The sequence below is a fragment of the Lissotriton vulgaris genome, chromosome 7 (genome assembly GCF_964263255.1).
Source record: "Lissotriton vulgaris chromosome 7, aLisVul1.2, whole genome shotgun sequence".
In the NCBI taxonomy this organism is placed as follows: Eukaryota; Metazoa; Chordata; class Amphibia; order Caudata; family Salamandridae; genus Lissotriton; species Lissotriton vulgaris.
Genome location: NC_141695.1, coordinates 207,615,864 through 207,643,427, shown reverse-complemented (window position 1 = coordinate 207,643,427; position 27,564 = coordinate 207,615,864). Strand labels below are relative to the sequence as shown.

At 44.7% G+C, this 27,564-nt stretch overlaps 1 long non-coding RNA gene across 1 annotated transcript; it reads left to right on the top strand.

The window, feature by feature from the left end:
• The first annotated feature begins 2,376 nt into the window (after positions 1–2,376).
• On the top strand, positions 2,377–27,306 carry LOC147701210 (uncharacterized). The gene is made up of 2 exons (XR_015297165.1): positions 2,377–2,886; positions 26,949–27,306. It is a non-coding gene; the product is annotated as an uncharacterized LOC147701210 (long non-coding RNA).
• The last annotated feature ends 258 nt before the right edge of the window (positions 27,307–27,564 follow it).

Sequence of the window (27,564 nt, the reverse complement as noted above, 5' to 3'; positions counted from 1 at the left end):
CACTTGCTCGGCGGGGGTTCACAGAAATGCTTACTGGCTTGTAGCAAATGTTTATGGATACTCCTCCTCCCAAAGAAAGAAGCTGTGACCCAAAGGGAGAAACAAGGCAGCGCTTTATTGGTCGAGTGTCCCAGGCAAATGCATTTCGGCAATACCAGCCTTCTTCAGTGCCCCTCTCCAACTGCTGCCAATGCTGCGGTGTTTGTTGATCTGCCACGCTGCTGTTTGCAAAATCTTGCTCCGCCCCCTATACATATATACATATCGCACCACTGCACTCACACGAGCAGTTGCCTGCGCTTTTCACCTTGAAAAGATCGTGGAGCACAGACCCAAATAGGTGCTCAAAATCTTCTTTATTTAACTGTGCAGATGTCGGCCATATATATATATATATATTTTTTTTTTGACGAAGCCTGCAAAGGCGAAACGCGTCTGTTGGGGTGAGGGGGGTTTGGTGTCAATAAATCTTTAATCTGGATACCAGCGTGCCAGCCATTCTTTTCCGAACCCGTAATTGGAAGCAGGAACTTGCAGCAATATATATATATATATATATATAATATATCAGAAAAGAAACCTTTTTGTATTTAACAAGGAGAGAGATTAAGTGTCTCGTGAGTTAATAATGATGGAACCCTTTTGGTTCCTGAAAGACTCTGTAGAACTGTGACATTGAGCGTTTGGTTGTGATGAATAGAGTTCATGCTTAGAATGTTGAGTTCCACATTTACACACACAGCAATAAAGAGGTGTAAGACCAGGCTCTGTGTGGGGCATATTTATTCATGAATACCCCTGCTGGGGAGGACGCCAGATGTGCGTAAGTGGGAATTTTCACACAGCAACATCTTACACAGCACTCGTAATTAGCCCTTAAATTGCAATGCAGATTTATGCTATTAAGAGAAAATAGATAGGGTCACCTAACGTGTTTGTTTGTAATTGCATAACTTGTTGGAACTTATATAATCAAACTATAATGCTCTCATGAAACTTGGGAAGAAAATATATTGTTGCACACCTCAAATTGGGGGTCATGCTGCCTTTTTTTAAACACTCAAAAAATGCAGCGTGGGGTTAAACCACTCTCTGTTGTTGTCATTTTATATCACCCTGAAATGAAATGTATTTGACTTATTTGAGTCCTATTAATAAATTTACCAAGTTGCTCGTGATTTTTATTTTTTTATTTTCTGGCTACATCAAGTGCACTCTCACAGCATTGCTCTCAACCTTTCACAGTTACAGAGAGTGACCTTGAGGATGGAATGCTTCTCATACCTGAAGATGTCTTTGATCTGCATTGGATGGCCAGGCCAGAAAAGGGCTCATTTGCTTTAATACAATGATGCTAAATGGAGGTTTGGAACCCCTATAAGAGACTGCCACTAGTCTAGTGCTGACGTCTGACAGCATTGCTTGTTGAAATGTGTAGGCATTTGAGTGTCCATGTTACCAGTCCTGGTAGCTGCTGCTGGGGCGAGGGGCCAGCTGTTCCTGTATTACTGCTGCTCATAACTAAACAATGTACCCTCCAACAAGTAGCTGTCCTGTGCACGCAGCCTACACAATTGTACAATATGTGCTCGTCTGACAGGATCTGCGGTCATTACACTACATAGTACCACCCAAGAAATTGATGCTGCGGCGTGGGTTTTGAAATTGAATATTGCATTTTGACCATTCACGATGCTTTGGGCCCCAAAGGCTGGTACCATTACCTACAACAGTACTGCCTTATTTCCTCCAAAATGCCTTTGTTAAGAGCCCCAATGTGTTTTTGATTAATTCAGCTCTCTATTTCTAATTGTACTCGATGGGAAGAAAATGTACATCTGAACATGACCAGGTTGAGCTGTTAGGGACTCAAGACAAATAAGTGGCATCTGTACCATGCACTGCAGTCGAGCGAGAGAACAATAACATGGAAAAGTACATTAATTTGTTGTATGGGCAGCAGACTTGCTTGACGCACAGTAAATTTACAATGCAGAGGGCAGTGTACAAGAAGGACAGGGGTCAAGAGAGTACACATCAGTAGACACCCCACCTAATCTAGAGACGAGGCCTTTGAGTTGTATCTCGAGAACATAAGACGGCAAATGTCTGAAATCATCCTTTAAAGGAAATAAATCCATGCAACATGCACAGTAACAAGACAGGAACGAGTCTCCATGGCTGCATTGAACAATAGATGTAATGTCAGCTTTAGAAGCTGGAGATTACAATTATACTGTCAAACAATTGTCAGACAAGTGGTTTCAGGTGCTTCACTGGGAATTTTGCACCACGGGTAACCGTTGTGAACACAGAAAATAGAATACTTCCTTGTGTTTCTGTTGAAGAGACTTCTAGTCAAGGCAACCAGACAGAATGTGTTGGACGTGAGGCAGAGCTGGAAGCCAGACATCCGACTGGGCTTAAAACTGGCGACATAGAAAACTGGAGAAAAAGAAGAGAGGACTTCGTGGCAGAATTTCAGACAAGAGATCTATACATTAACTTAGGATAAGAAGAAAAGAGATACAGACCAGAAGAATGAACCCAACAGGAAACCACCAGGATCTCCCAGCCTACAACCCTCCATCCAACAACCCTCCAGCCTACAACCCTCCAGCCTCCGGCCCCAATCCTCCAATGATGCAAATGCAGCAGCCACAATATGTGAATATGGTTCCTGGGTACCCACCCTACCCAACCTATCAATACCCACAAAACAATACGGTGTTCATTCAGGATGCTGTGCCTGTGGTGACCACACAGACAACCATGGTGACGATGCCTCTGCCGAACTATGTGTCAAGCTATGTGGGCTACTCCATCTTCAACATGATTTGGTGCTGCTTCCCTTTGGGGCTTGCAGCTCTCATCTTCTCCTGCAAGGTAACCTTATTGGCATTGGCCATCCTCTGTGTCTCTAAAGAAGCTGTCTCTCTGAAGGATGAATTATTATGAAAGAATCTACCCACCGGCCTCCCCCGCACCTTACATATAGGTCACCTACTATTATAGGCAGATGGCATTATGGTCTTCCATACAAGCTCCATGTTATTACTATGAAGTAAAAATGGCCAATTAAGTTACTACTAACACAGATTCAGTGTTTTGGTCAAAGCCTACCAGACAGCGCAGCACAGACATGCTTCCTGGTGAATGCAATCTACCCATTGTTTACCATTGACTTAATGATCTGTAACTCACATTTGTTTTCTTTCTATTTTCTGGCTCTATTTCTTTCAGGCTTCCCAGCTTAAGTTAGTCCATCCCATAGAGCATAGACTGTTTACTGCATTCTTCCACTAGTTCCTGCTTTCTATAAACAAGCCTGTACATTTTCTACTCTTCTTGTCAAATTTGCTGTGCACTCAAAGACAGGTAAAATGTCAGGCTCTGTCTACAGAGGAAGCTTGTTGTTTACTTCTCTTTCTCTTACTTCAATGTGAGAGGATTTATTTGAAAATGTTGCTGGGTACAGGAAAAATAAGTTATTTTTACTACCATGCAACAAAATCGAAATGTCTGTAAATGAACTGTGCAAATATTTAAAAAAAGATCAGAATTAGGAAAGCGCAAATGAAGCATACACTAGGTGATGCCATTTCCACAATTCGTTTGTGCACTGTATAGTTGTATCAGCAAGACTGTATGTACAAATGTAATAGCAATTTCAATTGAAAATGTGTTGTTTGTAATTGCAGTGAGGTACCACTCTACGCAACTCCACTCAAAAACACTCTACTCCACTCTGTGACACTCAACTTCACTCTACGGAATTCCATTCTACGACACTCCACTCAACAACACTCTATGTCACTTCACTCTAGGCCATGACAATCAGTCTATGACACTCCACTCTATGACACTCTACTCCATTTTATGCCACTCTATGCAACTCGACTTTAGGCCACTCTACTCCGGTCTATGCCTCTCCACTCTACTCCACTCTGAACAAGTCACCATACACAACTTTACTCCATTCTATGCCATTTCACTCTACTCTACTTTACAACATATTACTCCACTTTATTCCACTCCTTCATACCACACTACTCCACTGTATGTGACTCTATGCCACACCAATTTACAACACTCTCCTTCACTCAATTCCACTCTACTCGTCTCCACTCCACTCTTCTCTAAGTCACTCCACAACATTTCACTCGACTCTACGACGTGCGACTCCAATCTATGACACTTCAGATACTCTCTTTTATGCCACTAGCATTTAGGCATGCTGAACAGCATCCATGCTGGTGTACAACATGGCAAAAAAAAATTAGCAAAGGCAAAAGGTGTTTCATAGACCAGGGCGATTAGCTTTGCTAATGCTTGTTCAATTGTGTGGTATTATCTCCAAATCTGATTTCAGTGGCTTGTAATGCTGTAATGCTACATGTTTCTTCCGTTCCAATCTATCAATCTATCATGTAACACCTTCTGCCCGTCGTGCCTTTATTTTTCTTACTTAGTGCACTGCGGATTTTAAGCCCACGATAATATTGGTAAAAACAATCTTCCAGGTCCCAATATGTACACTGCTGTCCACTAAAAGGGCGCCTCACACTCATGGAATCACCACTACGAGGGGTCGACTTAGGAGTCCCGTAAAAGAGTACATCGGTATTAAATTTGATACGAATGATTTGTATACAAGACTGCACAAGTGCATTTGACAATGGAATATCAGTTCAAGTGCACGGGACTGAATACAAATATTACTGATATGCATGAGAAAGAATTTCATCTTAATTAGTATGATGCTGTGTCAAAGTTGAGGCTTTCTGCCACAGAACCTGTCCTATAACCGGTGCCTGGAGTTGCTAAACATAGAGTGCACGAAAATCCTTTCATACAAGGGAACCAATTCATTGCAGCTTAACTGTTTTAATGACAGGTTGTCTGTTTCACAAAGAACAAGCATTGGCAAAGCCATTAGGGTTTATGTTTGTAAGCTTAATGTAGAACCAACAGGCATATCTACAAGCCCCTACTGCCACAACAATGTCACTTTTCACGACTTTGCTGTCACACCTTATTTACAAGGCAGCGTTAAGCTGCGTAATGTGTCTTAGCTCTGCCTTGTAAATAAAGCCTTGTTTTACACTATACTTAGAGTGAAAGGGGAGGGCAATGGGTGTTGTGGTGTGGGTTTCACTGCACCACCCATTGATTTTGATGCTGCCCCATATTTACAAGGGTGGCCTAAATATGGGGCTGCGCCAAAATTAACAACAGGGAAAACGTGGTCTCAACAGAAGGCAGCAAGGAGAGGTTTAATTCTTCCTTGTTTTTGCTGTTTCCATGTGTGCTTCATTGTGCAAAACACATGGAAACACCACAATGCCATTGATTGTTCATGTGGAGGAAGGTGTCCCTTCCTGCACATAAACAATCTTAAAAAAATTATGTTTTTAACTTTTATGTGTGCTGCATTAAGCAGCACACGTAGATGTTACAAAAGGCCATTTAAAGAAGGACACCTTCCTGCACATAAACAATCTTCCCATGCACTATGGTGCATAGGTAAAGCCAACCCAAAGGACATGCACAGCGTAGGGTTGTCTGCAGTGCCACTAAACTGGTGGTTCCCTTAAGATAGAGCTCCTTTTTGAGTATGCTTCTGCACTATGGTTCTTTACAAACTAAGCTTATTGGTCGATAAAATTATAAATTACTTCTAGCAAGGTCAACCTCTGAGACTGGCCCCACTGAGTTTCACAGGCCACCTAACATTACTGCCATGACCTGGAGCACCAGACTGGGTCATTAATCAACTGTCATTGTATCAACTGATTTTCGTATTTCCTATTTTAGCTCTCATAGTAAAAACGTGCTCTCTCCTCAAGCAAAAACCTCTGAAATGACTTGCAACAACTTATAGCATACAAGTAAAACTTTACTTGGTGGAGTGCCTTTACTTTGCTTGCTTGGCGTAAATCTTTCAGGAGTCTGCAAAATTTTTGCATTTGAAAAATGTGTAGGCCAGGCTTGGAAGACTTAATGCAGACCTATCTGAGCTCTTGAAAGCATGTATTATTGACTTGGCTGCATTTTTAGCATCTTCTGACAAATTTACATAAAATTTGGAAAACGTGTGGCATTCTGGATTACACTTTATTTTAAAAAATCACGCAGATCCATCAAAAGGGCAACAACTACCTGCATTTAAGGAATCCACATGAAATCAGGCAGATTTCTGATGGTATGTTACATTTCGTGCATATCCATAAAGGTCTGGCGAAGCCAAATGAGGGAACAAAAATATTTTCATGTGCCAATAAATTGGTGAAGTTTAATCCATCTGCATGAAATCTTTCAAGGTCAAGTACTTATAAGCTTAAAGTGAGGTCAGCAACGTCAGGTTTATTTCCAGAGAATGTATCACATAGTTTGAGGTTTCTGACATAAATTAGATGACCCTGGGGTACATGTACGTAGGTTTCATTTTGTAAATTGCTAATAGCGATTTTTTGCAATTCGCTATTGGGAAATTGCAAACACATATGCACTGATTTGTCTGTGACACGTTTTGCGATTCCTTATTGGGTCGCAATAGACCTACCTAAATTAATATATTCATGAGGTAGGTCACAATTTGCGACCCGATTGGGAATGGCTAAAAACACAGAGAAGGAGCCCGTTGGGGACAGAAGACAATCATTTCACTTATTTTTTTTTTAAATATAGACAGTGTTCTTCAAAGGAAAACGGTATACATTTCAAAAATAAAAATGAAATGTTCCATTTTCATTTTTTAAGGGTAGGCAGTTGTCCATGGAACCACTGCCTGCTCTTAAAAAATATCTATGCATATAATCACAAATGGGAAGGAATCCTTGGGGACCTGTTCCCATTTAAGAATGGGTTACCACTAAATTGTATTTAGTGGTGAAAAGCGAATGTTTTGCAACCACTTTTAAGTCGCAAAACATTCATACATACCACTGTGAGTCGATATTAGGAAAGGACGCCCTTAACACGCCCCTTCCTAAAATCAAATCGCTAACCCATTGTGCAATTCAGTAATAGTTTACTGAATCGCAAAATAGGGTTTGGTATATAGTAAAATACTATCTTCTAGTTGCAAACGGCCAAATTCGATGAATTGGTCAAATTTTCAACCTGAAAAAAGGTACGTACACATTGCCCCTTGTCACATGTCCCATGCTGCACAAAAACAATACTGCCAACAATGCAGACACCCTTGCATCAAGGTGAAAGGGTGCCTGCATTGATACCAGGCACCAAATTGTGTGCATGCTCTGGCTGAAAGGACAAGAATGTACTGTATGTCATAAATACAGTGCATTCCTGCCCTTTCGATTTGGCATAGGGCAGCAAAGCAAAAGGACTATACCAAATCATTGTGAATGAGGCTCCAAGGTTCTGCATCAGGGTAAGGTAAGGTAATGACTGTTGCATGATTAATTAAAACCTTTACAAACAAGTAAATCATTAGTTCACAAGATACAGCTTCTCCTTTAAAAGATGTTAAAAAGATTACAAATATGTTGTAGTTCAATAAAATTACAAAGGAGTAAAAAATTATAAGTAAAATAGTTCTTCTTGGGAAAAAAGATAAATCAGCATAGGGCTTGTTCTCGTTGGCGGATCCACACCAAGAAATGATATTTGTGGAGAGAAAGAGTCAATGAGCTCAAAGCCAGGCCGTACTGACTGCTGGGAGCTTGGCAACCAGGGAGGTATTCATAGGACTTAATCAAAGCTTTAGTAGAGATGGTTGTTGACCGTGACTCATAAGTACGCTAGCATAGACTAAAGACCGATGACTTGGGGGTCTTCCCGACTTAGTTTAGCGTTCGCTTCCCTCATAAACCGAACAAGGCTGCAGGAAAGACGGATATTGCTGCCCTCAACACAGGCCTTTACCGCTTTCCCATACAGGGTCGAACCTGACTTGCAATCAGGAGCTGTTTGAGAACTGTCTCCCTTCCGCTCTCAAGCCGTTGCAGATGCATAGTAGATGTATTGTGTCTTCGTTTAAATTTCCACACAGTCTGCAGCAGTTGGTGGATGTTGTGCGTTTCCATGGAGGAAGATGGGGCATTGCTGGTAGAATTCCCAACCTCAAATGAAGGAACCGTTCTTTTGTTGTTCTTGCAAAACCTGTTCCTAGGTATGGTTGGGGCTTTGTTGACACATAGCTCTGAATTACGAACCAGCCGTGGGCTCTCCTACTAAGGGAAGCTTTGTCTTCTGCAAGAGATGCGATCTTTACTGATTTATTTAACAGGACCTTAAAACTTTTCTGGGATGGGCATGAGTCCCATAGGTCCTGTAAAGCTAACAGCTTGATTGCTGATTGGAGGTAAGTCTTCGCTGGGCTTTCATTTCTCTTTGAGATTTCCAACCACAGATATGAGTTCAATGTGCCCGGCGCGGCCCCCTTTATTTTGAACCAGCAATTGGCGTAGGCCCCTTTCCGCGAGATTTCCTGCTTTAGCAGTCCAAATTCTAATCTTATTTGCGCTGGTGTGGTAGATTGCGGAAGATTGAATATTATTCTTAGGGCCTTAGCAACCGCAATGTCCAGGGTGACTACATCTCTACCTCTCATTACTTCGCTTCCGTAGGTGATGGAGGGAGGGAGGCGCGCTCGAAGCACTTCTAGCAAAGGGAGAAGGCTAGGGCCAGTTATTTTTTGCTTGATGTTTTTAAAGCAACTGCCAATACAATTCCTCTGCCTTTGATGGAGGCTTTCTGTTTAGAAAATGAGCCGTTTCTCTCGAATATGATTCCCAAATACTTGTACTCCTCTACTGGGACCAGCAGCCGATTGTTCATTGAACATCGTAGGTAGGGTTTGTTTGGACCTTGGTTTAATACCATTACTTTAGATTTTTCTAGATTTATGGTCAGCCCATTTTTATCTGTGAAGGTACTTGTGATGTTTATCAGATGCTGGAGACCGATTGGAGTACGGCTAATAATTAGGAGGTTATCAGCGTACAAGAGGTTCGATAGTGTTAAGCCCCCTGAGTTCGGTGCATGATTGTTACAGTTGTCCAAGTCGGTGGAAACATCAGAGACAAAGAGGTTGAACAAAGTTGGGGCCAGTACACATCCCTGCTTCAGCCCTTTGGTAGTAGGAATTTTTCTAGACAGGGTATCTCCTGCTCCAATTTTAATATGGACCCAAGTTTCAGAGTGAAGCAGGATTAGCTGGTTTAGAAAGTTTGTAGGGATTCCCCACCTCGCAAGTTTTGCCCAAAGTAGCCCCCTGTCGATGCTATCAAAAGTTGCCTTATAATCAATGAAGCAGACGAATAGCGGTTTGTTCATTTTTTTGGAGGCGTCAGACAGCAGGGAAAGGGCGAGAACATTTGTTGAAGTCCCCACGCCTTCCTGGAAACCAGTTTGATTCGTGGGAATTAAGTTTTTTTCCAGAGCCCAAACTGTGAGTTCATTTAATAAGAGCCCTGCATAGAATTTGGCTTCAATGTCTATTTAGGCGATAAGCCTGTAATTTTTTGGGTATGACATGACACCCTTTTTGTGGATAGGGGAAATAATTGATCCTTTCCAGGAGTCAGGGATTCGCTCACTTTCTAGGATGTTATTATAAAGGGGGCGGGGGGTGCTTTGCCCCAGTAGATTGAATCCTGCTTAAATAAGATAGTTGGAAGACCGTTGGGGCCAGGAGCTCCGTCTTTCTTGATTCTACCCCCGAGCTGCTTGATTGTGAATACAATGGGAAGGGCCGGCCCTTCAGTCCTTGATTGTTGATGATCACTTTAAGCTCCGGAAAAGATACCGGGTATTCGGGAGCTTCAGGGTTGAAATGATTCAGTAGGAACTTTGCCCAGATCAGGGAGAGTTGTGCTGGCTCAGAGTAGATCTGAGAGCCTGCCATTTTGCCCAATCCAAAACGGCTCCCGGCACGTCTTCAGGCACATCAGTAAATCTGTGCCTGATTTGTAACTGATCAGCCATGAGCTGCCACAACAGTTCTTTACGTGCTGATCATGCAGATGCCATGAAGCGTAAGACCAGCACCATGGTCCATACAGGCCCCAAAACTAGCACAAACAGTTGCATGAGGCCAATCCAATCCAAACAAGCTTTATTCGACATATACTCATAAAAGCACATTACAAAAGTATTCAATATTTATATAAAAATGTCGTACATAGTTTATAAAATAAGCCTGTTTGAGAAGGTATAAGTACACGTATATATCAACGTCCGTTAAAAAGGAACATTGTTTTAGAAAAACTTCATATTTAAAAATAACAAAAAACATATTCAGATTTCACGATCAGAGGAACACAGTGGGAGAAGCTTCATGTTAGATGATTAAACCTAGGACTAAACATAAGACTAAATAAATGTTAATGAATAAAAATATTTGCGTCTCTAGGCTAGATCGATAAGCTAGCTGATTACAGTTGGCATACACATTTCATAAAGATATTAATTTCCACCTTATTGCTCACATTGACCCGAGATATTTTGCAACTGCTGTAAGGATAGAAGATAAATTACTGGTGCGTATAATTCTTTCAGCTTCGGCACTCCTTCTAGTACCTAACAATTTGCATATATGCCTCAGCCAAACCTGACGAGGGGCAACGTAGGCTGGGCAGACAAATAGCATGTGTGCAACCAATTCTTTATGGGACAAGCAAGTAGGACACTTATTATCACATGAATTGGACCATCTAGATGTAAATGATCTTAAGGGCAGCGAACCCACCCTCAACTGGAAATACAATTTCCTATCAAGAGGTTTTGTTATAATGTCCCAGTATGGTTCTAGGCCCAGGATATGTTTAAAGTCCAAAAAGGTTCCTGACAATGAAGATGATTCAGTAAGTCTCAAAGTGTTATAGGCGACCATATCCCAATACTTTTCTTTTAGGATCTTTTTTGAGGGAAAGCAAGCCGTATTGGATCCTCCCAGAGCATTTTCATACCAATGCCTGCTAGGACATCTTTAATTCCGCGTAACCAACTGATTTTGTGAAAATTATCAGATTTTATTACGTCCATAAAACTCGCGGTATTTGACATCAATTCTGGTGTTCTCCACAGCCTGCGCCAGTATAAGTTAGACCTCATAACAAAACAAAGTAAGTTCAAGACGTTCCACTTACCCACTGCCAGGAAGAACAAACAATTGTCAAGAGCTACTCTTTAAAGATCTCACTAAGTTTTTTTTAAAGAAAATGTAAAACACTAATAAACAGCTAAACTAAGCTACAAGTAAGGAACTTCCATACATTAGGAATATATCCCATACAATGTACATCTCCCTTTAAAATCAAAGTATTCAACCAATAAACACACAAACATGTAGTAAAAAAACAAGCCACACATTCAAACGCACAAGAAAAAAGTGACTACTGAACTTTTGAAGAACAGCAAAGAAAAAAAGAAGAGATCTAATGTAATTGGGATTATATGGATTGCTTAAGAGTTCCAATCCTAGCGTATTGAGTCTTGTTGGTGTCTTACTTTTAATAGCTGCAGAGGTGTTGTAAATAAAAGACTTTTGCCCAATATTAACCTCCGGACTTGACATAAAATTGGCATTTCCTTCTTCTGATCTGGCTTTATATAATGAACAGTGATCAGCAGAAAGGAGCAAAAAGCAACATATTAATTTTTTTAAAAGCTATCACCCCCCCTACTTTTCTCAAAGTAGAGGGAACTGGGGGGCAGGAGGAACATGGCGGCAGCAGGCTGACGGCTGTTGCGGGGCTCCGTGCTCTGAAATGCCACAATACACCCAACTGGATGATTTTCCCCGTTCTTTGACCCGACTCTTAAAACTTATGCGGTGAGGACCTGAAGCCTTTATTCTGCTTACACTACTTTCGACTTTTTGAAGTTTTCTCTTTGTGTTCTTTTCTCCGTCCGGAGGTTCTGGGATCAGGACGGCGGGCGCTAGGACCAAGCGGAATGCTCGAGCCCGAGCGGCGCATCACCAGGAAGTGGAAGACGAGGGAGCCGAGTCGCTGTTTGAGCGGCCCAAGCTGTGAGCCATGGGAAACTGCAGCGGGACATACTGGGGCTAAGGGCATCGGACATCGCCTTGTGGAGAATTTGGACAGTCAAAAGAGCCACTGGCATTGCTCTAGGGGAGCGCTCATCCTTCGTATCAGAGGCCCGGTGTGTTGGTGTCCCTTTCCAGTTCAGGCTATAAAAGACTGCGGTAAGGAGGTTCCTGGAGGGGAGGCCTGTATGGAGGCAGACACGTTGAGGGCAGCTCTAACCATATCCTGCCAGAGTGTTGTTAGGAAACCGGCCTGTGTTGCAAAAGACCATAGTAGAAGGGAGGGAGAGTCACCGAATCAGGGAGTTTTCACCGCTGTTCACAACAGATCCGAGCCCCATGTGTTAAAAGGAAAGGTGGAAGAGACAAGGAACAGGTATCAGCTCAGGTCCAGACAGGAAGTCTGGGACCTAGCTGAGCCTGTTGAGAGAGGAGGACCAACACCCTTATCTCTCTACAAGCAAAAGAAGAAGAGGGGAGTGAGGAAGGGAGCTGCAGCAAAGGTAGTTAAACACCCCCAGGTCTATAAAAATACTCCCTCACTTAAAAGCTACTTTAAAATAATGGAGCAAGCAGTAAAACCTAAGGAGGGTACAGGAGGCCAATCTGGCGCAATGCCTGGAGTAAAAGTTGTAAGAGACCAGGCTGCGGAAAAAGGTGGGGAGGGGTTGGAGGAGGTTGAGGCAGAAGCCATAGAAGCTGATGCTGAAATAGGGAGATCTTATCAAACCAAAAGCTAATAACCCCCCCCCCCCCCCCTTTACCTCTGAAGAACAAGTTTGCAGGGCTTGAGCCACCGCTTGATGAGGAGGGTGTAGAGGCCATGATACACTTGGATCTTGGACATATCCATACTCTTGGCTTTCCATCATTAGACGTTCAGATTCCGAATGTACCTACAACTTTAGAGAGCCTGACTCCGAACCTACCTGCAGATCAGGACTCTCCGTGCTTAGTGACTCATTCTAGCTCGCTAATCCCCCCTGCAGTCTCGAAAGCGCCTCCTTCCCAGTCCTTTCCTCTCACAACTATTCCCACTACCTCCTCTACTGTCATACACAACCCTGCCCCGCAAACCATAGGGATGCCGGTAGTGGTTGAGGTTGAGGGGGATAGATTGGGTCTCTTATTCCAGTCCTTAAGGGGAGACCTATTCAACAAGTTTAAAACCTCCGAGAGCAATCAGAGGAGATTGCACGATAGGTTTGATGCACTAGAGGCTAGATTGGATTGATTATCAACTCGAACCAGCCTGCTGGAGAGTAAAGTCACTACGCTTGCTGAAATCTCAATAGGGAACTCCAAGGACATTGACGCTCTTAAGGCACAAAATCGTACTCTTACCATGGATGTGGAGAGGTTGGAAATGCAAAGTCGGCGGAACAATCTTAGGATCCTCAAAATACCGGAGGGAGCTGAAGTTGAGGATATTAAGAGATTTGTGTGCAGGCTGTTACGAAAAGACGTACTTCAGGATCGGTTAGATATTGACCTAGAAGCTGAGATACAGCGGGTGCATAGAGATCCCTTTAAGTTGCATCCAGATCGTAAGGCCCCTAGAAAAAACTTGGCCTATTTTCAAACCTATACGGTCAAGGAGCTTATCCTCAGTAGAAGCCTTGCACGTTCCTCTCAACCCCTATCGCGCTAACCCCTATCAAATTAGATCAGACATAGGGGGTAAGACTGCCCAAAGCCAATGGGAACTGGGCTCTAGGATGCCAGAACTTCGTTCCTTGGGAGCTCAGGTCCAGATGAAATTCCCTGCCTTGCTCAAGATAATGTGGAACAATAAGATGTTCAACTATAGCCACCCAGAGGAAGTGGATGAATTGCTTTTAAAAATGAAGAAATAGTCTCTTCCATAATGTAATCAGTTGCCAATCCAAGGGTAAATGATTACTAATTAGTACATGCCACCATTGATTGGGTAATAGATTGGGATAGTCTTCTTTTCTTCTGTTCGATTTGTTTGTCGATACGGGTAGAGAAGGGAGAGGAAAAGGAAAGTAAAAAAAAAAAAAGATAATAAACCAATAAAGGAATAATGAACACTGTAAATGCAAAAGAAAAAATAAATAATATAGAGAAAGCAATAAGTTGAATTTTAGCACTGAGTGGGGGAAAAAAGAAAAAAAAGGGTGAAAATGTAATTGCTTTTTGGTGGTGTTTTATGGTATGGGGCCCCGTAAGGCGTATTCACGCCGGATAGAAGGGGAGGGTTCCTCGGGGGGAGGGATGGGTGGGGTCACAGGGGAGTGGGTAAAAAAAAAGTCCTCATATGCCATAAGTTCTTACATTGTAAAACTAGAATGCGAACACAGGTCACCACTAGTTGTAGGTTTGGTTGGGTTAGGTAATTGCTCTTAATATGACATCCAGCAATAAATTCCTCTCTTGGAACTTAAATGGCATTGGAAGCCGCAAGAAACAACATAGAGTGTGCAAATTTTTAAAAATACTGAGGCACATGTATATCTTCTACAAGAGACCCACCTTGAAGCAGAGGCATGTGGTCAAGTATTTGCGAAACTATTTTGGGTTCAGGAAATCCTATGTTCTAGGCAAAGGGGTTCCACTAGAGGGGTAGCCATAATTGTGCGTGCTAATAAGGGAATAAGGGTTCGTAATTGGGAAACCGATCAATCTGGGCGATGGTTGGCGGCAGTCCTCTCCATTGGTAGTTCTATTTTCCAGTGTGTTGTCTACTACGGCCCTAATGGTGATAACCCGCACTTCCTCCAAAAGTTGGAGGAGCATATGATACAGCACTCAGCCCCAGTTATATTAGAAGGTGACTTTAACCTTATCTTGGACCCCCAGCTAGACCGTACTTCAAATGGCAGATATAATACACCAAATAAATTTCTTTTAGCCTTGAGGAACATCATGAAGGACTTTACCTTACAGGATGCTTGGAGAGTCAAGCATGGTAACCTCAGGGAGTACTCATTCTATAGTAAAAAGTATAAACAATACTCCAGATTAGACTATTTCCTCTAAGACCGAGCTTTTCTGCCTGATATTGTCATATTCCTACAGGATTGTCAGATCATTCTGTTGTTGAGTTAAAAATAAACTTTAAGACTAACCCCTCTGAATATAGGTGGACTCTATATAGAACTATCCTTCTAGACGATGAAATAAAAATAAAAATTAGAGGGAGTCTGTCGGAGTTTCTCATTTAATGTTGGTACTGCCTCAGAACAGACAGTTTGGGACACCCTCAAGTCTTACTTGAGGGGTATCCTTGGTTCACACATGGCTCTAAAAAGAAAACTTGGGAAAGAACAAGATACTAAGGATTTAGACTTGATTAAAAAGAAGGAAAAACAGCTACAGTTAGCAGTAATGGTAGATAGAAGCAGGATCCCGGCCTTTGAAAAAGAGCTCCTGCAGTTACAGACAGGCTTTAAAGCACAAGCTGACAAGAAAAATAAGGATAAGTGGGAAGTAAGTAAGCTCCGTAATTTTGAATATGGAGAGAAATGTGGCTCACTCCTGGCATGGAAAGCCAGGATCGGGAGGAACAGGAACAACATTAGCTCACTGTATGTATTTATGTATGTATTTAATGCTGTAGTAGTAGTAACTTTATTTCGATACAGTACGTATCATAAAAGCAGTACAACATTAATAAAAACAGTACAGAATATACAGTATAATGCTTTAAGATTCAAAGGATAAAAGCGTTAAAAACAAGTGTGCAGATAATAATAACCTTTTCCATATATACACCAGCATGAAAATTAGTTTTATCAAGGGACACTTTACTGAAGCAGCAACAACCTTGAAGTTCTTAAGCGCCAAGCCCAACCTAAGAATTTCGCCATGCAACATGCAAAAAACGGGCGTGCATCTGAGCGCAATATGCGTAGGGCTTCAACATGGGACCTTGTTCCCAAAGTCTTACACAGGGGCTTCAGCCATTTCGATCTTGGCGCTGCATAAATTCCACACTCAAACAAAAAATGGGCGACAGATTCGACCTTTGTATCACAAAACGGGCAATAAGGAAGCGTTTGGTGCGGAGGGTTCCAAGAGGAAGTGAATAGTCCTAAAGGGAGCACACCCACCCTAAACTTAAAATACAGCGATCTGTCTCCAGAGTTATGAATTTGGTCCAGATAGGGTTCCCTATAAGGTAACTCCTTAACTAGCAAGAACTGGATGACAGATTTACAATGGTTGGGGTTAGTCATTCGCTTATTATCTACCCAGAGCCAATACACCTTCTTAAGTAACTGTTTGGGGGGTGCGGTTTTGTTGACCCAGGCATCTCCCAAACCCAGCTCGTAGAGCAGAAGTTTGACTTCCCTCAACCAGGGTACCTTATTACAGCCTGGGAGCGACAAAAGATCTCTTAGGGCATCCGCATAGCTACTGAGTTCAGGGACATTCCATATCCGAGACCAGAGTAGCAAGGGACGCAATTTTGCTTGCTCACAGATTGGGCGTGTGCCTGTATCTAACAAGAGAGGGATTGTGGGGGTACTGTGAGGTAGCCTCATCAGATCTTTATGAAAGTTGTTTTCGAGATGGGCCAGGGTATCAACTCTCTGCAAACCCCACAGTTCAGCCCCATACAGGGCTGCGCTCACAACCCTTGCTCTATAGATATCAATCAGTGCCCCTATTGGTTTTAAAGATGAGGCTCGCTGCTCTTTAAGCAAGGCTCCAGTGGCCCTTTTGTGAGTCAGAAATACCTTCTGGTGGTGAGCTTTCCAGGTCATGGTATCGCTGAGACCTATTCCTAAGTAATCGAATTCTTTGACTCTTTCCAGAGGGATAGAGTCTAAGACAGGAGGAATAACGGATTTCTTGGGGGGGTTGAGGACAAGGAATTTTGTCTTGCCTATGTTTATTGCAAGTCCCTTGGAGTCGCAGAAGGATTTGAAGGAAGTGAGCAATTTCTGGATGCCCGCTGGAGATTTGGATATCAGAAGGGTGTCGTCCGCAAACAGGAGCGTGGGCACTTTTATGCCCGCCAGGGTAGGTGCATCTGCAGGATGTTGTAGCAGGTGCTCCACCACTCCATTGACATAAAGAGAGAACAGAGTGGGGGCGAGCACACATCCCTGGTGGACGCCCCTGTCTACTGGGATTCGAGATGTTTTTTCTCCCTGGACACCCCATCTGATCTGGGCGAAATTGTCCTCATGGAATTTCCTGAGCAGGGACAGCAAGTAGGGGGGTAGGCCTAGACCGTCGAGGACGTTCCAAAGTAGTGCCCGTGGGACCAGGTCGAAGGCAGTACGCAAGTCAATGAAGACTAAATACAAACTGCCCCCTCCCAGCACCACTACTTTCCAGTAAAGCATTAGGAGACGGAATGTCTGCTCGATGGTGCCTGTCCCTGATCTGAATCCTGCCTGAAAGTCAGACAGGATCTTTTCCTCGTCGATCCACTGCAAAATCCTGCCCAGTACCACTTTTCCTGCCACCTTTTGGGTTGAATCCAGCAAACTGATGGGACGATAGTTGGCTGGATCATCCCTGCTGCCTTTCTTAAAGATTGGCACCACTTCAGCGCCTTTCCAAGAGACCGGAAAGGAGCCTCCCAGTAGAACCTCATTTAAGAGTGTGGCAATTAATCTACCCCATACTGCTGGGTGGGACTTTAGCAGGTCACCAGGAATCCCGTCCGGGCCTGGAGCCTTGTTAGAAACAATACCACTAATTGCCCTTTCGACCTCCTGGGTAGTGAAGGGGTCGACGATGACAAGAGGAATAGTTGTTGGGCAGATCGTGGAGCCTTGAGGGGGAGTTTCCCCCGGTGTAGCTGAGTATAATTTGGAAAAATGGGCAAACCATACATCGCCGGGAATGTTGCAGGTTAACTGCTGATCAATAGGCTTGTTTCTTGCTCTCAAGAGATCCCAGAACCCCTTTGAGTCCTTCCTATTGCTTGCCTCAGTTAACTCCCGCCAAAAGTGATTTTCATGAATCTCCTTCGCCTCAGTCACCGCTTTTTTATAAGATTTCCTTGCGGAACTGATGGTCACTGGGTCCCTATTTTTTACTGCATAGATAAGGTCCTTCTTTGCAGCTCTACATTTGGCAGAGTACCATTTATCTTCAGCCTTAGGGACACTATTAGCAGCAGACCTGACCTTAGGTTGAGGGATAACAAACAGTTCACTCAGCACTTCTATGGTCTCTATAAATAAGGGTAACACATTTAGGCTAGATGAGCATAAAACATCGAGCTGAGACTCCACCCCAGACAAAATGGCCCCAGCTTGCAACAGTCTGCCCTCGTCTGCTTTGACTTTAGCCCACTTCAATCGCCTGCTGCAGTTTGTTGGAGCAACATCATGAGATGATTTCCAGATATGGGGGGGCTTATCCTGCTTCTTTGTCTGCCACGGGGAAGTAAGAGTTAAAGAGAGGGGGTTATGGTCGCTGTCGGTAGAAACAATAACCTCCATGTCAATATGGAGAGGCCAAAGATTGTAGTTCAACATGATAAAATCAATTCTGGAGGTGTGGCCAGTCCTGTTGTAAGTATGGGCGCCTTCAGGATCCGAATTGGAACGACCATTCGTCGAACGCAAATTGTGCTCCATGCAAAGTGCATTTATGTCTATCGCACTTTGCGTCCATTTTGGGATTGGATCGAGAGTCAATATCGGAATTCCTCTTTTTATGTCCTCGTCGAAGGATTCCAAAATGTCCTCCTTTGCCAATGGCTCGAAACAGCAGTTGAAATCGCCTGCAAGGAGAACATAGGAGTCAATTTTGCAAGCAGCCAGGTCGTTACTTAGGCCTGTCGATGGTAGGTTTGATGACCCATTCCTAGCGCCTCTCAGGTAGAGGTTAAAAACCTCTAAAGTCCTCCCACCTTCGCAGTGGATTGAAATTCTCTGTAGGTCAGAAGATTTAGTGGGCCTAGAACTTACTTTCAGGCCCAAAGCAATGCTGACCCATATTAAAAGGCCTCCCGATGGTCGGCCCTTAGATCCACTTTGCTGAAGAGCTGGAACAAAGTAGGTTGCGAAGCCTACCCTATGTTTTGGTTCCTGTGACCATGTTTCTTGCAGGATACAGATGTTGTAAGGCTCAAGAAACGCATTCCATTCTGGGTTATCGAGGTTGCGGACAAGCCCTGCCACATTCCAGCTTAAAATCTTTAGCACTGGCGCCTCTATAGGAGAATAAACAGTGGAGTGGGCAGGTTCGAATGTGGAAACCACAGCCTCTGCAGGAAAACTATCTAAGGGCTCGTTATGAAGGGTGTTAGAGGTCGTAGTATCCTCCAACGCATGGTTTGGCGCTAGCATGGCTTGTGTAGGAGGCAGAGGAGAAGTATGAAGGGGAACCAACTGGACCTTCCTACTACCTGGGCAAGAGTCACCTGGGGTCAGATCGACTGGAACGACCTTGCTCATAGTCCTCGGCCCACCCTCCCGAGATGGGCTGCTTGGTGTTCTAGCCAGGTCAGGAGGGAGGTCGATGACTAGGGCATCCCTACCACCACAAGGAGAAACGGGGGGGCCTTCAGCTTCCAGGTCCCTGGGGAGTCAATCTACTTCCTCCAGGCCTCCAAATCTATTTGAAGTGGGGAAACCGTTCCAGTTTGGGTAGGGATCCACACGATTGTTAGGGCGGCTTCTCCTAGCTTGGTGGTTAACAAGTGACCAGTTGTTTAATTGGTTATATGTAGGGCGTGGAGGATAGAAAAAGGACAATGGCCTGGGGATGACAGATGATCCTTCACTACGGGGCCACGAGCATATATGCTGTGCTGCGTGAGGGTCGTCAAATGTTACAACTATACAATCCCCAGGGTTGCTCTTTCTCGTTTGACCTACCCATGGGGTTCTACGTACCATCAAGACTCTACTTCTATGGCCATTGGGAATTGGTCTATTGACATTAAGCCAATGCATTATTTTATTTTTCAAAGACCAATGATTCTCATATTGGTCGTTACCAATCTGAGGAACACCCGTTAGGACAACCACAAAGTCATTGGCCTCAGGTGGGAGGTCAATGTAGCCCCCTCTAAAGTTGCTCTTGACTGGGGGATCCTGAGTAGGCTGGTAGCCCTTGTCGCCAGAATGATTTTTGGGGATGGCTCCAGGTTTGGAATTTGCAGGGTGGTGTGAAGGGGCTCGTTTAGAGGCCTTGGGGTTTGTACCAGTTAAAATTTGATCCACAGGCACTGTCCTTGGTTTGGGGACCGGGCGAGTGGTAGGGATTATAGGGAGAGGTTGAGGGGCTTGTGGTGTTGAAACTAGAGGTGATATAATAGTGTCTGGAACAACCTTATTCTCAAGACTTCTCAGGCCGAGAGTGGCAAGAGCAATAATACTCTTTTCCATTTCAAGTAAATTATTTTCGATACTTGAGAGTCTGAGGTCTAGAGGGGAGAGGAGTTTTTTTAGAGTTTCCCACACTAGATCAATGAATTCTCTATCGTTGTTGGCCAAACCATCTACCCGCGGGCCCTCATCTTCAGAAATCAGGGTGACCTGCTCAGGGGCTGACTTGGTGGTTAACCCCCCCTCCCCCCTCCATTACGGGCTGTACCACAGGAACCTGTACACCCTGAGTGGTGCTGACTACGCCATCTAATCCTGCTAAATCATGAGACACCGCAATCTTTGCCTTCTTCCGCGAATAAGCGGAGCGAGAACGGTGTTTCCGTTTAGGTAAGATTGCGCCAGGGGCATTAAATGTCATCGGAGATGGAAATTTAGCGCTTGCATTCTGGGTGCAAGAAGTGGCGGGTACACCCACTTCGATTAGTTTAGGTAGTTGGGCGGGAGGTGGAATAGGAGTCAGAGGGGGCGGGGTCGGATGGACCTCAACCTGTGTGACAACACACCTGGGAAGGGTAGTTCGCTCTGGGGTAATAGCTGCAGCTATGGGGCCTAGGGAAGATTTTTTGGAAGTGGCAATAATTTCCGACAGCCTTCTAGCGGCACCCAGCTCTAGGGATACCCTGGCTTGGAGTTTCGATATTTCCTGATCTATAGCGATGTTAGTGCGGGTAATGAAGTCGTCCATAGGGCCACTAATCGGGTGGCCACTTTTGGAGGCTTTGCTCCTAGTCATCCTAGAGCTCATGCCTTAAGGAAATGGAGAAAAGTAGTAACACTAGGAGAGGGAGGGAGAAGGGGTCGCGGTAGTTTGTAGTCCAGGGTTGGGGTTAGAGATGGTATGCGGGGCGAAAGAGGATTGGCCAGACCAGTCCGCTCAGGCCTCGAACGGCCCGCTCTTTGCCCGGTCTTCGCCCGCTTCTTCGTCCGCACGCGTCCCGCGTTCGCGTTCTGGGCGGAGCTGAAATAGCGGAGGAGAGGAGGGGGCGGTAAGAGGAACCAGGTGCGCGCGGTGGACGGTGCAAGCACTTCTGGTCCTCGCAGTCCCGCTCCCTGTGCAGGTGGCCTTTGTCTCTCTCCCTCGGGGTTGGTAACCGAGCCGATTGCTCCCAGGTCACAGTGAAGGGTTACTGGAGGGCTCCGTGAATGAAGGGGTCCCAGGTATGGCCGCAAGCAAAGTCCGCAGTCTCACTCCTTACACGAGCGGCACCCGCGCCAGCGGGGGCCGCGAGGAGTATTTCTGCCCGCAGGAAGGTCAGAGGGAGGAGGGGGCGGGAAGAGGAACCAGGTGCGCGCGGTGGACGGCGCAAGCACTTCTGGTCCTCGCAGTCCCGCTCCCTGTGCAGGTGGCCTTTGTCTCTCTCCCTCGGGGTTGGTAACCGAGCCGATTGCTCCCAGGTCACAGTGAAGGGTTACTGGAGGGCTCCGTGAATGAAGGGGTCCCAGGTATGGCCGCAAGCAAAGTCCGCAGTCTCACTCCTTACACGAGCGGCACCTGCGCCAGCGGGGGCCGCGAGGAGTATTTCTGCCCGCAGGAAGGTCAGAGGGAGGAGGGGGCGGGAAGAGGAACCAGGTGCGCGCGGTGGACGGCGCAAGCACTTCTGGTCCTCGCAGTCCCGCTCCCTGTGCAGGTGGCCTTTGTCTCTCTCCCTCGGGGTTGGTAACCGAGCCGATTGCTCCCAGGTCACAGTGAAGGGTTACTGGAGGGCTCCGTGAATGAAGGGGTCCCAGGTATGGCCGCAAGCAAAGTCCGCAGTCTCACTCCTTACACGAGCGGCACCCGCGCCAGCGGGGGCCGCGAGGAGTATTTCTGCCCGCAGGAAGGTCAGAGGGAGGAGGGGGCGGGAAGAGGAACCAGGTGCGCGCGGTGGACGGCGCAAGCACTTCTGGTCCTCGCAGTCCCGCTCCCTGTGCAGGTGGCCTTTGTCTCTCTCCCTCGGGGTTGGTAACCGAGCCGATTGCTCCCAGGTCACAGTGAAGGGTTACTGGAGGGCTCCGTGAATGAAGGGGTCCCAGGTATGGCCGCAAGCAAAGTCCGCAGTCTCACTCCTTACACGAGCGTTAAGTGTTAAGCGCGGCTGTCACCCGAAAGGGTATCCTGGCGCTGAGACCGTGTCTAACCATCAGGCGAGGTGTATTACATTGCTCTTGGGAACAGGTAGGTCTTGAGATCCCTTTTGAAAGAGGGCAGAACTTGGCTACTCCTCAATGCCAGAGGTAAAGTATTCCATAGTGTGGCGGCCGTGAAACTAAAAGCACAGCCGCCCATCCTCACTGTATTTATCCTGGGAGTTCTCACCAGGAACTCCGAGGAAGATCTCAAAGGTCTGGCAGCTTGATACCAAGAAAAAAGATTTTGAAGTGGTATTGGTCCTAGTCCATGCAGAGCCCTGAATACAAGGCATAAAGCCTTGAAGGCAATCCTCTGCTGGACCGGTAGCCAGTGCAGATCGGCTAGTGCTGCAGATGAAGAGGCAGATCGTGGCAAAGATAGAGCCAATTTAGCAGCCATGTTTTGGATCCTCTGCAACTTTAGGATCAGGATCTTAGGAGCTCCCAGAAGTAGTGCGTTGCAGTAGTCTAACCTACTGAGGATAGAACACCGCACTACCTCTGCTCTGGCTCCCCGGGGAAGTATTGGTAAGATCTTACGTAGGGCACGAAGCAGGCCCATGCAGGTCACTGCAGTCCTATTTACAGAGGCATCGAGCTGTAAATTGGGTTCAAACAGAACTCCTAAATTGCAAGCCGATTCTGCGGCTTCCACCGAGCCCGGGATAGAGGTAGGCCAAACGTTATCAGGTAACCCGCGGGGGAGACGGTCTAGGGAACAATTGAGTACTTCCGTTTTTGACCCATTAAATTGGAGTGAGTTAGCTCGCAGCCATTCTGCTGTAGCCGACATACATCGGTGAAAGGTGTCCCTTGAAACTATCTCAGTGCCCTCAAATGAAAAAATCAATTGAGTGTCATCGGCATAATTGATGACTGATATGCCAAATGACTTGATTAGGTCTACCAGGGGTCGGAGATATAAGTTGAAAAGGATCGGGCTGACCGCTGACCCTTGGGGGACACCTTGGTTCACCTGTCGTGTGGCTGATCGAAATGGTGGTAACGCCACAGCTTGCTGTCTGTTGCTGAGATAAGATGTTAACCAACTTAGAGCCAGACGGTTTACTCCCACGCTTTGAAGACGGGCCAAAAGAACCTCATGGTCCACCGGGTCGAACGTGGCCGACATGTCAAGCAGCACTAAAAATGCTGACTTGCCCCTGTCGACGCGCGTTCGTAGATTGTCCAACACGGTAACCAATGCGGTCTCGGTGCCGTGGGCCGGTCTGAAGCCAAATTGGGCTGAATCCAGACAGAAGTTTGTTTCCAGGAAGTTGGACAAGGCTCTCGTGACCCACCTCTCGAGAATTTTTATCGCAAATGGTAAAAGCGATATGGGCCTATAGTTGGCAGAGCATATCGCTTTTCCAACGAGACTCCGGGCTGCTTATAACAGAAGATTTTGAAATCAGGAGAGAGGCTAGAGGATTCATGGAAGATTTATACCGTGAGGAAAACAGGTGTGGGGTGGTAGAGCTGGAAAAATGGTGGGCCCTGAGAGAGTTACCCCAGTTGAGTGAATCCGATAAAGCCCTTTTAGTCACGGAGATTAAGGAGGGGGAGATACGGACCCAGTTAAAAAAGATGTCCAGGAATAAGGCCTCTGGTCCGGATGGCCTGCCAGCGGAGGTGTACAAGGACAACTTGGATGTAGTTATAGCCCCATTATTGCTACTTTTTAATAAAATTTTCTTGGAAGGGGAGAATACTCCATCGTCCTGGTCAGAGGATACCATCACCTTAATAGCAAAAACCCAACACAGACCCTGAAAATATATAGAGGCATATAGACCTATTTCACTCCTCAATTCCGACCTGAAAATTTATTCTGGCATACTCACATATACGCTGACAAAAATAATTAAATCGATAATCCATCCTGACCAGAGGGGTTTTATCCCAGGCCGTCAACTTAGTGAACTTACTTTCCAAGTTCTAGGAGCAGTGGACATGGCAAAGGACAAGGGATTGCCGCTCGCCATCGTTGCGATTGACGCAGCAAAAGCCTTTGATCAAGTTAATTGGCTATTTCTATGGAAAACCATGGCAATGTTTGGGTTTCCGGATATTTTCATCAAAGGAATTGAGACATTGTATAGGGGTCCCCGGGCCAAAGTTTTGGTTAATGGTTGCCTAACCAAATGTTTTAACATCTCTAGGGGTACGAGACAGGGTTGTCCCCTGTCCCCCCTTCTCTTTGATATTTATATTGAGCCCTTTGTCTGATCTCTGACATCAGATCCGGTAATCTTACCGTTCAAAATGGGTGATCTGGTGCTCAAGACAGCATTATATGCTGATGACCTCCTCTACACGTCCAATCCTGTAGAGGCCATCCCCAGATTATTCAAATTGGCTGAAGATTTTGGTACAGTGTCTGGGTATAGAATTAATAAAGATAAAACAGACATCATGACTTGGAACAGCTTAACCCAGATACCAGAAGCCAAACCTAAAATCCGATACCTGGGAATTTACCTTACCCAAAATTCAGAAGACATCCCGAAAGTAAGTTGGCAGAAGGTGGTAAAGGAAGTAAGGAATCAACTGACTAGATGGAACACTCTACCCCTTAACATCTACGGAAGAGTGAACCTAGTCAATCTTTCTTGACTGCCCTGAAATTACGAGTTACTGGAGTGAGGTGTGTGAGTTCCTAGAAGAGGTAATACTATACCCAATCTCATGTAGCCCTAGGTTGATATTTTTTGGCCTTCCCCCTGATTATGATATTAGAAATTGTACTGTACAGTTCATTTTTTATGTCATTGTTATTGCCAGGAGGGAGATCTGTAGGGAGTGGAAGTCCGTAAACCCCCCAGATTCTTAGACTGCTTAAGAAACATCATGGTGATCTGTCGTTAAGACATGTTATGTGGTGGGGAAAATACCATTAAGATCTGGTCTGCCTTAAATGCATGGTCTTAGAGATAACTTACAAAGAGTCCAATGATTAAGCCAGAGGTTAGTGGTCCTGTCCTCCCTAATGTGGCAAGATACATCGTGAATAGGAGTTGGATTAGAAAACAACCTACCTCTGGGCAATTTCCACTGGCTATCCACAGACTTCAGGGAAGGATCGGCTGGTCTGTGATAGTGGCCTGGAGAAAGCCCATCTAGAGCTGATATCTTTTGGTGGCATTTATGAGGACAAAAAAAAGTAGAGGGAACTGATCTTTTAAGTGTTTTTACAGTGCTTCTTATTGTCCTAATTAAATTTGAACGGGCATTGCCAGACAGTCATATCAATAGAGACATTATTGATCACTATTTTAGTTTTCAGTATAGTCTCTAAAGGAAATGGGCTATTTAATAAGGACTCTGCTGTGACTGTGCACACCAAAGCACACCAAAGGAATGCCTGTCTGAGCCCATTCTCGCACCAACCACACACAGTGCCAGCCATGCTGCTGGTTGCCATACTGAGGCGCACGCGTCATCTACTGGTAGCACAAATGTTAGAATATGCCACACGAAAGATCAATTACTACTTTAATGCAAACCATCACTGGGATAAGGGAAAACCCTCCTCAATCATTGTTAGGGAATCATCTGATACAATAGATGTGGTCTCATTAATGAGAGGTTGTTCCCTGGAGATTAATTTGATGCTAGACAGTAATAATATTATGCTCACAAAGGATGGGCTGCTCTAAAATAAATAGAGAGAATCAGAAAAACAATCGTCAGAATGTCGGAGCAGAAGTTGTATGCCAGCCACTATTAGCCCTGAGTTACTTGCGTGTCTTCTATTGACCGTGGAATATCGCAATGTCCTGACAATATCACTGCCTTTATTAATATTAATATTATTTTTATCAGTGTATATAGTTATAATGATAATAGCAACAACAATAAGAATATTATTGTTATTATTATTGTTATTGTCATTATTATTATGATCATTTATTGTTATTACTGTCATTATTAGTGTTGTTATTATTATTAATATCCCTGTTATACTTATAATTATTGTAATTAATATTGTAATTACTATTGTTATTACTTTTGTTGTTATTATTATTAGTAGTAGTAGTAATAGTATTGCTATTGTTAACCCCTTTAGTGCTGCGAACGTCCAACGGTCGTCGCGTGCACTACCTGGCTAGTGCTGCGCACGACCGTTGGACGTCCGAATCCCGTTAGCGCAATCGAACGTCCGCACTGGGGCGGAATGTTCGACGCGCTAAACGGGTTAATATTGTTTTTATTGTTATTGCTATTGTTATTGTTATTATGATTATTATTGTTATTGCTATTGTTATTGTTATTATTCCTAATATCGCTTTACTGCTATTGCTATTTGTTATTAATACTATTATTATTGTTATTACTATTGTTAATGTTGCTATTATTATTAATACTATAAAATATTGCATTCAGATTTACATTAATAACTATGGCATGTCTCTATATTGCTCTTGATATCACACTTTTGCAGTTTCTAACGGCAGTGATCAATAGGTTCTTCTGTCTCCCTACAGACCCAGAGCTGCAATCAACGTGGCGATGCGGCTGGTGCCCGGGGGTACTCAAGGACCTCCTTCATACTGAACAACATCGCATTAGGTCTTGGAATTGCGATTAACGTGACTTGGATCACTCTTGTGGTTTACTTTGTGGTGATAAACAGAGCTAAGTACAGCAGCTCCTACAGCAGCAGCTCCTACAACAGTGGTTATTACGACTACTACTACTACCTAAAATCAGGCTAGGAGTTGGCGTCACAGCAGAATGTTCAGATCGCGCATTCCATTTCAAGGAAGACTGGAAGACATGGCTCTGCTTGACGAGAATGCACAGTTTTTATTTGCAATGCCTGATTAAAAGAAACGGAGAATCCATCTATGTCCTGTAGTACCTTTTTCTGTCAAAGATGCCTGAATGCTCCAAAATGATTAGGTCATAGTATGTGTTGCCCAAGCAGTTTGTGAAAGTTACGCGCCATGTGCAAAGGCACAGACTTTGTGAAGCATGGAGGTGTGCGTGTACCACACATAGTGCTATCACACACCCACATCATTCTCTACCTAGTCCTTCTCACTCAGCATCCTTTCGAATACCACACAGAATCCCATCTCTCGTCTCTCGCTATCCTCC